Source organism: Gracilinanus agilis, chromosome 3 (genome assembly GCF_016433145.1).
Source record: "Gracilinanus agilis isolate LMUSP501 chromosome 3, AgileGrace, whole genome shotgun sequence".
NCBI classification, from domain to species: domain Eukaryota; kingdom Metazoa; phylum Chordata; class Mammalia; order Didelphimorphia; family Didelphidae; genus Gracilinanus; species Gracilinanus agilis.
This window is the reverse complement of record NC_058132.1, coordinates 132,356,381-132,368,596: the sequence shown is the minus strand read 5'-3', so window position 1 is coordinate 132,368,596 and position 12,216 is coordinate 132,356,381. Positions and strand designations below refer to the sequence as shown.

Genomic DNA, 12,216 nt, shown 5'->3' with positions numbered 1-12,216 from the left:
ATTGTTATAATTATTATTAGAGGGAATACTAAAAATGGTGAGATCACAGATCCATTGGAATTTTGACTAGTCTTTGCCTATTTATATCTAGACTGCTTCCCAGTTTTGCTACAAGTCCCTTGTTAGATAGTTTTCATCCTTAGGCTTCCTTAAGACCAAGATGTTGTTTATTTATTTCTACCTCTTTATAGTCATCTGATACCAGGTTTTTATAATTATAATGTTTTTTATTATGAAATGCTGGTAATGCTAAGGCCGCCTCCTCCCCATTTTTCACCATCTCATTTGATATTCTTGACATTTTATTCTACAAAGGATTTTGTTATTACTTTATCTGGTTCTGTAAATTATCTCTTTGGAAATTTAATGGACTTGGTACTAAATTTTTAGAGCAATTTAAGTAGTGTCACCATTTTTAATATAGTAGTACAGCTTAGTCATGGGTATCAAATTGCTCTCCAATTATTGAGTTTTTCCTTTATTTTCTTTTTTGTGAAAATTACTTGTGGTTGAATTATTCTATACACTGTGTGTTTTGGTGAGTAAAATCCTATATAGTTAATATGTCTTATTATGTTAGTTGAAATTTCTTTTCCTGCCTCCTGCTTCTAGATTTTATTAGTAACATAGAAATAATGCTTTTATGGATTTATTTTATATCCTTATACTTGACTGCATCATAGAAATTTAGAGTTGAAAGAGTCTTCACCTAGTAATACCCATTTTTAAGCAAAAATATAATATAACATATTTACAATGTAGTCATCCATCTTCTTTCTGAAGTCTTATAATAAAAGGGAAACCCATGAACTGTAAGATAATTCTAGAGGGTAAAATTGATCAGTATCTGACTAGAATTAAAATCTCAACAAATTCATGTAGCCCTTTATTGCAATAAGTTGAGCTCATGCTTCTCAATATCTTGTCCATTACCTTGAACCAACTCCTATTTAAAAACCCAGACTTTGCTCATATTGTCACTCTGTTGAGCCTTGTTACATAGTTCTGGCTTTGATCCATGTACTGTGATTGACACTATTTTGTACCATTGGTTTTTTCATATTACTAACATATCCACCTGGATCCTGAAATGGTCTGGCTGTATCACATTCCTGATTTCCATAGGTATTAGATATTCTTCTGTTAGGATTTTCTTCATTTTCCAACCAGTAGAAATAAACTTTTATGGACTCTGCTTGGGCAAGTACCCCATTAGCTAGGACCCAAATTGGATCAAATAGACCAGACCAGGTAGGAATTAGTGATGGATGGTCCTCCCCATCTTTCAAAAGTTTGGAGGGGGATCAATAAGGGGAAATTTATTCTGATTTGGATTCTCATTAACTGGGAAAAATTAGTTACTGGATAGAAATTATGGGAACTTTGGAAGTAAGCAGTCATTTTGTCTTAGAGTTTGTAATAGAGAAGACAATTGGACATAGTATGACATGCAACTGAATTAAAGTCCAGGAAAGAGAGCATATGCTCAAGAATGAAATTATGAAGACACAAAAAGTAATATTCTAATCAGGAAGAAAAATGGGATTTGTCTGAAGAAACTGATGTGGATGCACAAGACACTCACCAACCAATTTTGATTTAAGAATATATATGTATACATACATATATACATATACATGTACATATATATATTACAAATGGAAGCAAGATCAGTTAACTGAGAATTAATATGGGTATGATACAATTTTGTAAGAGTATATGGGAGTGTTAATGCTTAAAATGTGCTGAGTTTGGTGGGAGAAGCTAAGGACAGCTAAGAGCATCTTTTAAAAAATTATATGGAGTGCTCGCTTTGGCAGCACATATACTAAAATTGGAACAATACAGAGAAGATTAGTATGGCCCCTGCACAGGGATGACACAAATTAGTAAAGCATTACAAAATTTTTGAAAGTATAGGAATAAATGGGCCCTTCCTAAAAATAGCAAACAATATATATTTAAAATCATCAGCAAGCATCATCTGCAATGGGGATAAGGTAGAAGCCTTTCCAATAAGATCAGGAGTGAAGCAAGGATGCTCATTATCACCTCTATAATTTAACATTGTACTAGAAACCCTAGAAGTAGCAATTAGAGAAAAAAAATTAAAGTAGGGAATGAGGAGACTAAACTGTCACTCTTTGAAGATGATATGACGATCTGCTTAAAGAATCCTAGAGAATCAACTAAAAAGCTAGTGGAAATAATAAACAACTTTAGCAAAGTTTCATGATACAAAATAATCCCATATAAATCATCAACACTTCTATATATTTTCAATACAGCTCAACAACAATAATTAAAAAAATAAATTCTATTTAAAATCACCCTAGATCAGTGATGGGCAAACTACGGCCAAAGGACCAGATGAGGCCCCCTGATATGTTCTATCCATGGTGGGATATTATTCCTAATCTGATGAATACAATGAATAGGATGCAATACAATGAAACTTTGAAAGAGTTGCCTTAGAAACAGACTGACAGATAAGCATTTCCTTTGGCCCCCTCTTAAAAAAGTTTGCCCATCAATGCCCTAGACAATATAAAATATTTAAGAATCTATTTACCAAGACAAACACAGGAATTATATGAACACAACTACAAAACACTTTCCACACAATTAAAACTAGATCTAAACAATTGGAAAAACATTGATTGCTCATGGGTAGGATGAGCTAACAATAAAAATGACCATTCTACCCAAATTAATTTACTTATTTAGTGCCATACCTATCAAACTACCAAGAAACTTTTTTACCAAATTAGAATAAATTATAACAAAGTTCATTTGGAAGAACAAAAGATCAAGAATATCAAGGGAACTAATAAAAAATGTGAAAGATGAGGGCTTAGCAGTACCAGATCTTAAACTATACTACAAAGCAGCAGTCATCAAAACAATATGGTACTGGCTAAGAGACAGAAGGGAGGATCAATGGAATAGACTTGGGGTAAATGTTCTCAGCCAGACAATGTACAATAAACCCAAAGATCCCTGTTTTGGGGACAAACTATTTTACAAAAACTGCTGGGAAAATTGGAAAACAGTATGGGAGAAATTAGGCTTTAGATCAGTGGTTCCCAATTTTTTTTGGCCTACCACCCCCTTTCCAGAAAAAATATTACTTAGCCCCCTGGAAATTAATTTTTAAAAATTTTAATAGCAATTAATAGGAAAGATAAATGCACCTGTGGCCATCATCACTCCCTGGATAGCGTTGGCACCCACTTTGGGAATCACTGCTTTAGATCAACATCTCACACTCTACACCAAGATAAATTCTGAATGGGTAAATGATTTAAATATAAAGAAGGAAACTATAAATAAATTAGGTGAACATAGAATAGTATAAAAGTCAGATCTATGGGAAAGGAAAGAATTTAAGAGCAAGCAAGAAATAGAGCAAATAATACAAAATGTAAAATGAATGATTTTATTACATTAAATTAAAAGGTTTTTGTATAAACAAAACCAAATGCAACCAAAATCAGAAGGGAAGCAAAAAGTTGGGAAAAAATCTTTATAACAAAAACCTCTGACAAAGATCTAATTTCTCAAATTCAAAAGGAGCTAAATCAATTGTATGAAGAATCAAGCCATTCCCCAGTTGATAAATGGGCAAGAGACATGAATAGGCAATTTTCAGATAAAGAAATCAAAACTTTCAATAAGGACATAAAAAGTGTTCTAATTCTCTCATAATTAGAGAAATGCAAATCAAAACAACTGTGAGATACCACCTCACATCTAGCAGGCTGTCTAATATGACAGCAAAGGAAAGTAATAAATGTTTAAGGGGATGTGGCAAAATTGGGACACTAATGCATTGCTGGTGGAGTTGTGAATTGATCCAACCATTCTAGAAGGCAATTTGGAATTATGCCTAAAGATCTTTAAAAGACTGCCTTCCCTTTGATCCAGGCTTACCACTGCTGGGTCAGTACCCCAAAAAGATAATAGGAGAAAACATGTGTACAAAAATATTTATAGCTGCAATCCTTGTGATGGCAAAAAACTGGAAAATGAGGTCATTTCCATCTATTGGGGAATGGCTGAACAAATTGTGGTATCTGATGGTGATGGAATACCATTATGCTAAAAGGAATAATCAACTTGAGGAATTCCATTGAACTGGAAGGACCTTCAGGAATTGATGCAGAGTGAAAGGAACAGAACCAGGAGAACCATATACACAGAGATGGATACACTGTGACAAAATTCAACGTAATGGACTTCTCTACTAGCAGCAAAGATCCAGAACAATTCTGAGGGACTTCATGAGAAGAAATGCTATCCATATCCAGAGAAAGAACTGTGGGAGTAGAAACACAGAAGAAAAACACATGATTGATCACATGGTTTGATGGAGATATGATTGGGAATGTAGACTCTAAATGATCACTCTATTGCAAATATTGATAATATGGAAATAGTTCTTGATCAATGATACATGTAAAACACAATGGAATTGCTCATTGGCTATAGGAGGGGTGTGGGAGGAGGTGAGGGAAAGAACATGAATCATGTAACCATGAAAAATACTCCAAAATAAATAAATAAACACACAAATAAATAAATAAATAAATAAATAAATGAAGCTATATTGAGGGAAATAGGAGGATTAAAGAAGGAATAGGAACTTTGCTTGATATAGATGGGATGATGAAAACTAGCATCAGAAATAAGGCAAAGTTTCTCAGTTTTTATTTTGTTGCAATTTTTGTTTCAAAGGATAATGACCTTTAAATGATAGCAAAAAGTGACTAGTGGGGGAAAGATGCCTAATATAATTATGGAAAAAATAAAAGAGAAATTAGCTGCTCCTGATGAATTCAGGTTTCCTGACCTGGCTAAACTAGAGCCTTGGATTTCAATGCAACTAGCATATGTGATTACTGAGTAACTGTTAATAAGATTTGAAAGATCATAGAAGGAAAAGATGGAATTGTGAATGTGAAGTAGCAGAGTATGGTGAGTTTCACTATCTACCTCACACAATTTTTCCAAAAAGATTTTGAAAATGCATCGGACCACATCCTGATGAGGAAATTCAATGGAAAAAAATCACAGAGTCATTTTTTTAGGCACAGGTCAGAATAGACAGAGATGTCTGTGGACACAGGGGATAGCACCTGGCTTGCACCAGCTTCACATTCCTCATATTCCCAAGTAGAGAGAATCTGTGCACCTGGGCACGCAGAGGTCCTACATTCAGAATTGTGTAGGGTAGAGTAATAGATACAAACTGGCTGATTATTATTTACTATTTACTATCAGGTTAGAGATCCAGAACTGAGGAAGAGACCAATGCTTAGTGGTAGGGTTACAGGATGAGGACTGATGGATTTGGGGGTCTGTTTTCAGTAAGGAATGTATGTATTTAATATAAATTTTAAACCCTTATTCCATTTGGAAACACATTCTTGGTTGATATCAAGCCCACCATTTGACTGTCTGGGCATTCACACTATGGAAGGACAACAGAGGTCTGGGTGGCTACCTGTGTCCTGCAGAATGGAAGGAGGCTAGACAGTGATGGATGGTGTCAGGATGGAAGTCAGGATTCAGATCAGCACCGTTGTTAAGCCTGTCTAATCAGAGAGTCCAAGGAGGAGTGGTGAAAACTGGCTTTATAAGAAAAAGAATGCAGGTAGCACTCTCTCTCTTTTGCTTGATAATCATTGCTCTCTCTCCCTTCTCTGAAGTGGTTTAACACTTGGAAGCTCTGCCTTATGTCACAACCAGCTGCATGCAGGAGGAGCCAATGCAGTGCAGTGTGTAAAGCTAAGAATTAGGGCAGCCAGGTAATCAAATGATAATGTGATTTTTCTCTCTCATTTTACTAATAAATAATTATAAATTAAATAGTCTCCAGAGAATTTTAATCATAACAGAAACAATCATTAACTGTGTGTCTACGATCCCAGGATCAGAGCCTGGTCTCAGTTCCAGCTTCAAGTCCATTCTGAATCCTATTGCTGATAAACAGAGTAGGAACTGCAGACCAAAAGGTAGCCTTTAGTTCTTGAACTAGCAGAGCTTTCTAACTAGTTGAGAGAGGGTGAGTTCAGTAGCAATCTACTGAATTCAAAATAGGGCAAACCTGCAGGTATGTTGCCTAGACCCATACCTACCTCAGGAATTTTGAGAATTTAGAAAGGGAGGGGAGAAGTAACAATAACTAGACTTTAGCACTGAAAGTTGGACTGTCATCAACCTATTACTCTGCCATTTAATATTTTTGTCAATGACTTGGATCAAGGTATAGGTAGAATCATCAACAAATTTGTAAATCACACAAAGCTTAGAGTGAGTGATAGTATGCCAGATGATAGAGTCTATTCTAAAATATCTTGGCAGTCAAGAGTGTTGGAATGAATCAAATAAGACTCAGTCCTATAACTTCCATATAAATTTTTAAATAAAGAAGAACCAAACAAAAATAAACCCCTTCCTTACAATGAGAATTTTACAAAAGTAGAGTCATTACTGTGAGTGGTAGTGCATTTTCTCTCTTTGGAAGTCTTTAAGTAGAGGCTGGATAACTAGTCATTAGTTATGTTATAGTGAGATTTCTTTATTATGAGAATTGGACTACTACGATCTGGTATGGAATGTTCAATGATGCCCTTCAATACTCTTAAATTCTGAGATTCTTTGAATTGCTAGCCTTAGGGCAGAGGGAAAACCAAGTAGAAAAAATCTTATCCACTAAATTAGCCCTTAACATTCTAATTAGAATGTTGGTGTAAAAGACTACTCACTGGACATCTTTCCGATTTGTACAACAATTAGTTGAAACTAAGTGAAAGACCAGAGTGTATAGAATAGGGAGAAGATGGGTGAAACTGGAAGTGGAACAACACACTTGCTAATCCCGAATCTAGTTTGAATTGAAGATTTCACTCCAACAGGATAGGACTGAATGTTTTTGCAGCTTTATGCACAAAGCTACCTCCACTTTCTGATCATTTTTCCTAATTTAACAAATGCTAAGGAACTAAAAAACAACAACAACCCATAGATCCTAGACAACGAAGCTTTTTTGAAAGGCAAATCAGTTAATATTAGTGCCAAACATGCTTTTTCTCTAGTTTACTTTAGAGCTGCTCTAAAATTTGCCCCAAATTCTAATTTTCTAGAATACTGGATTTGGAGATAAAAGATCGAGATTCAGATCCTATCAAGACATTGACTAGCTGTGTGGGTCTAGGCAAATAATTTTATTTCATAGAGCTTTAGTCTTCATATCTGTAAAATGAAAGAAAAATAATTGTGCTATTTTTTCCCACACAGTTGTTATGAGGAACACATGGTATAAATCTTTAAAACAAGACTACAAATATGTTTTAAAGCTAAGACTTAAAGTTATATTTAAATGAAAGTGTGCCTAAATGCAAAGAGATAGAACCAGATGATTTTGTTTTCCTTCTTTTCTATATATCATTTAATACTATATTTAGCACACATTTACCTGTGAAAGTCAACAAACCAATATTGCTGTCTTCTCTTGGCATACTTTGGCTGGTAAATTTGACAGTAATGGATTCTACATAACTCAAAGTCTATACATGATTTTATTTAATACTATTGCCTTAGTCTGCTATTGTATCCTGATATATAGGCATTTATGTCTATGTATTAATCCAAAATGCATATAGAAATGCTACACAAGCCACTCAGTCATAGACTTTTTAAAAAATTCATGCAAATATTCTCAGTGCCCAGCCTCTCTTAAAAGGGATATAGATTATTCCCCACATTTGTAGTGGGTAAGAATGGGTAAGAGAGCAATCTAACTAAATTATTTAATCTGGTCACCCTCCTCTAATACATTTCAAGTGGCTCTTTAAATCATTGATGAGGGCATGGGATCCTTTAGTCTGGTGATGAATTTAAAAAAATCCATGTGGACTTTAATTACTTTTTTAAAAAGAACCATATTCTGATTTTATTAAAGTTAGACAATAGTTGTCTGAAATTGGAACAAGGATAAAGATAAAAAACTCTGAAAGTAAATTCTACAAGCTTTAGTTTTCTATGTCTTAGTTTTATCTCCATCTCTCTCATCTTTTTCTCTCATATCTTATATGATATATGTACACTCACATGATATTTCTGCCTTCTTAAATTGTATTTTGTCTATATTGCAATCATTTTACAATGTACATATAAATATTTACATTATATACATCACATTACATATATGCAATATATATGTATATATGGTAATATAGACACAAAAAGCAACACATTTTCATGTTACAAATATACATATATACATGTGTGTGTGTGTTTGTGTGTGTGTATGTAAAAAACCTCTACTCTGGCTCTCTTCCTTACCTCCTCTCTACCTGGAAACATGGATTTTGCTCCTAGAATCCTTGCAGGCTGCAATATGTGGACTTTTGTCTCAGTTCTTCACCATCTCCAGATCATGCCACTGCATATGTACTACTTGTCACTTATTTTCTAGCACATCTTTACCCAATCTTCCCTTATTAGAGTGTAAATCCCTTGAGGGCAGATATTATCTTGCTTGTTTATATTTATGTATCTAAACTAAAGCACAGGGATTAGTATATAGTAAACACTTAATGAATGCTCTATCTATCCATCTTTCTATCCATCTATCCTTCCATCCATCTATCTATCTGTCTGTCTATCTATCTATCTATCTATCTATCTATCTATCTATCTATATCTGCTGGGAAAAAAGTAAAAATCATAAAGAAGAAGGTAAGGTTCATGTAGAAGGGGATGGGAATAATGTAGTCTTTGAGTTGTTCAAACCTCAAGAGTTTGAAAATTATTTAACCCTTAGGAAATGATTTTATAGCAATACTCTCTAGTTTCCCAGAGGAAATAATTTTCATTCCTTCCACAGAGAAATCTCAGTTGTGTAGTTCTCCTGGCAACTGTCTAATGGGTCAACTAAAACTGTATGTGGAAGCAATCTAGGGAATTTTCTTCAAATATGACATAGTCACAATTGAGGTCAATTGTCCTTTATTCTGCAGTTGCTTTGGACTGAAAAAATTAAAAGCTTTTAAAGGTCGAAGAAAGATGGCTAATGTAATATGACCTTATTGCTTTCACTGAATTAGAAATGAAAGTTTGAAATAGGCTTTATATACTGTAGAGAGAGGGCTAAGCCTTGCCTTAGCCACTTTGGTTTAATTGCTTTTAAATCATGGTTGATATTAACTGTCATAGTTTAATCAATTGATAAAATAGCCCAAGCATTTGGGACATTTATAATTTAGTCTAGTTATTGAATATATTGGAGATATTCCACATTATCTCTTGAGAAAGGAAGGAAGGCCTGACAGAATGGGTTCCAGAGTTGTGGTTTTAATTTTTTAAAATAATATTTTCCCTAATTACATGTAAAAACTATTTTTAACATTTATTTTTTTTAATTTTTAAGTTTTAAATCTCTCCTCTTTCCAAATCTCCTTCTTTCATTCCCTCTTAACCCAACCCCTTTCATGAGATGGTAATCAGTCTGATATATATTTTACATGTGCAATCATGTAAAACATTTTGCCATATTAGTCATTTTGTAGAAGTATCAAATGGGAAAAAAGAAGTAAAAACTGAAATATAGTATGTTTCAGTCTGCATTAAGACTCCATCAGTTCTTTCTTGGAGGGCAGATGGCTTTTTTCATCATAAGTCTCTGGAAAAGCTTTGGATCACTACATTGCTAAGAATAACTAGGCAACTCAATTGTTCATCAAAAAATATTGTCATCATTCCGTACAATGTTATTCTAGTTCTTCTCATTTCACTTTGTATCAGTTCATGTAAGTCTTTCCAGAGTTTTCTGAAATCATCTTGCTTATCATTTCTTATAGCACAACCATATTCCATCATAATCATATACCACATTCTTTAGCTGTTCTCCAATTAATAGATAACTCCCCAATTTCCAATTCTTTGCTATCACAAAAAGAGCTCTTTTGTTCCCTCCTTACCCCCCCCCACCCCACTTTTTAAATCTCTTTGAGAAACAGACCTGGTATTAATGGATCAAAAGGTTTGCACAGTTTTAGAATCCTTTGAGCATAGTTGCAAATTTCTCTCCAGAATGGTTGGATCAAATCTCAAGAATTGGACTTTTAAACTGGCATTATTTGCGGAAATGGGGCAATGGGGAGAGAGACCCTCACCTATTCTGAAACAGTGACTTTCTTCACCATTTATTGATGTTATTGTTCATCATTGTATTCAAAGAGGACCAATGATATCATGAGGTTGGGATCAGGGTACAGGGTGTTCGACTTTGGCTGATCCATCCAATACAAGTAATCAAGAAAGAAGATGATTTACCTAGGATCACACAGTCAGTATATCCCAGACCTTGGACCTTCCTAACACTGAAGCCAGTTCTTTATTCATTACCCCATGTTGCCTGTAACTTGTCATATCTGTTAATGTTGTTCAGTCATTTTCAGTCATGAAATGATGGAAAAGTATTGTGGATTTGAATGTGGGAAGTATTAAAAATATTTATCTATCTATTTATTTATTTTAGAATATTTTTCCAAAGTTACATGATACTTGTTCTTTCCTTCCCCTCTTCCCTCCCCCTTCCCAGAGCCAATCAGCAATTATGCTGGAATTTACATGTATCATTGATCAAGATGTATTTCCATATTATTAATATTTGCAACTGAGCCATCATTTAGAGTCTACATCCCCAATCATATCCCCTTTGAACTATGTGATCAAGGAAATGTTTCTCTTCTGTGTTTCTACTTGTGAGAAGTAATTTTAATCAAGTGCCCAAGTTGCAGTAACTAACTTTTTGCTGGTTTGTGTAACCATTCCTTATTGTTTTGTATGCTTTTAACATTTGGGTGTAAAGACAGTATGTATATCCAACAGGGAGCCACAGTATTTAAATTGACCAACCTAATGTTGCAACTACTTTGAAGTGGCCAAATGTAAAATAAAAACCTTAATTAAAGTGGTGCAATTTTGTATAACAGCATGAGTAGTTCAATAAATTTGTATTGCCATGCAAAAAAAAAAAGTTGGACAGACTTCATATCCTCATTTGGAATTTTCTTGGCAAAGATACTGGAATGGTTTGCCATTTCCTTCTCCGGTTCATTTTATAGATAAAGAACTGAGGCAAACAGGGCTAGGAGACTTGTCCAGGGTCCCACAGTATCTGAAGCTGGATTTGAATTGATAAATATGAATTTCAAACTCAGTAGTCTATCCACTATTCCCCCTAGCCTCCTGACTGGGTATATATCATTTGTCAAATCTAATCACTTTCTTTGTTTCTCAGGCTCTGCAGGGTTACTCTGTGATGTAATAGGACTACAGCATAATAGGTCCTCTGTATCAGAAAAGATTTCAAAACACATATAGTTCATCCAGCAGGAATGCCTGTAAAGGTATCTCCTCCACAATCACTTAGATAAGTAGCCACATAATCTCTATTTTAGGACTTTTTAACCTAAGGTATGTTCCTTTTGATATTTTACTAATTGTATTTCAATATAGTTAGTTTCCTTTCTAATCCTGTGCATTTAGCAACACTATTCTGAGAAGAGATCCATAAATTTACCAAACTGCTAAGAGTTCCATCACACACACACACACACACACACACACACACACACACACACACACACACACACACGCAGGTTAAAAGCTGCTGTTTTATTTGAAGATCTGTAGTGATAGATGACTCATTTCCACTTGAGGTGGGCAAATCCATTGTTTAGAGCATGGAGGGTTTTCCTTAGATCATTAGAAATCCTTTTCCTTACACTGAGTTGAAATTCTCCATCCCTGTAGCTTCTTCTAGCCAGTGTTTTTGTTCCTGCTCTTGGAGGTCAAACAAAACAATTCTAATTGCTCTTCTACGTGACAACTCTTCACATACTGTGAATAACTACTATATAGCTCCAAAATCTTCTTTTCTTCAAACTAACTGTATCTCACCACACCCAGGTCCTTTGATTATTCCTTATATGGCATGTATTCCTTTGAATATATGCCAATAAAATGTTAAATGCCCAGTAAGGATAGAAACTATCTGGTCAAAAATGAGAAGAGACCAGATTAACAAAGGGATGAAAAGGAATATGGGAGGGCAAGAGGAAGAGGAAATGCTAAGCCTCTATCCTCTCTCTACAGTACAGAAACGTAGTTTTAGAAGATAGAAATTAAATTTCTTTCAATAGC

General features: G+C 34.5%; 1 non-coding gene across 1 annotated transcript; it reads left to right on the top strand.

Annotated features, from left to right (window-relative positions):
- Positions 1 to 1,804: 1,804 nt before the first annotated feature.
- Positions 1,805 to 1,910, top strand: LOC123243335. Its single transcript, XR_006505883.1, has one exon. It is a non-coding gene; the product is annotated as a U6 spliceosomal RNA (small nuclear RNA).
- Positions 1,911 to 12,216: the final 10,306 nt, after the last annotated feature.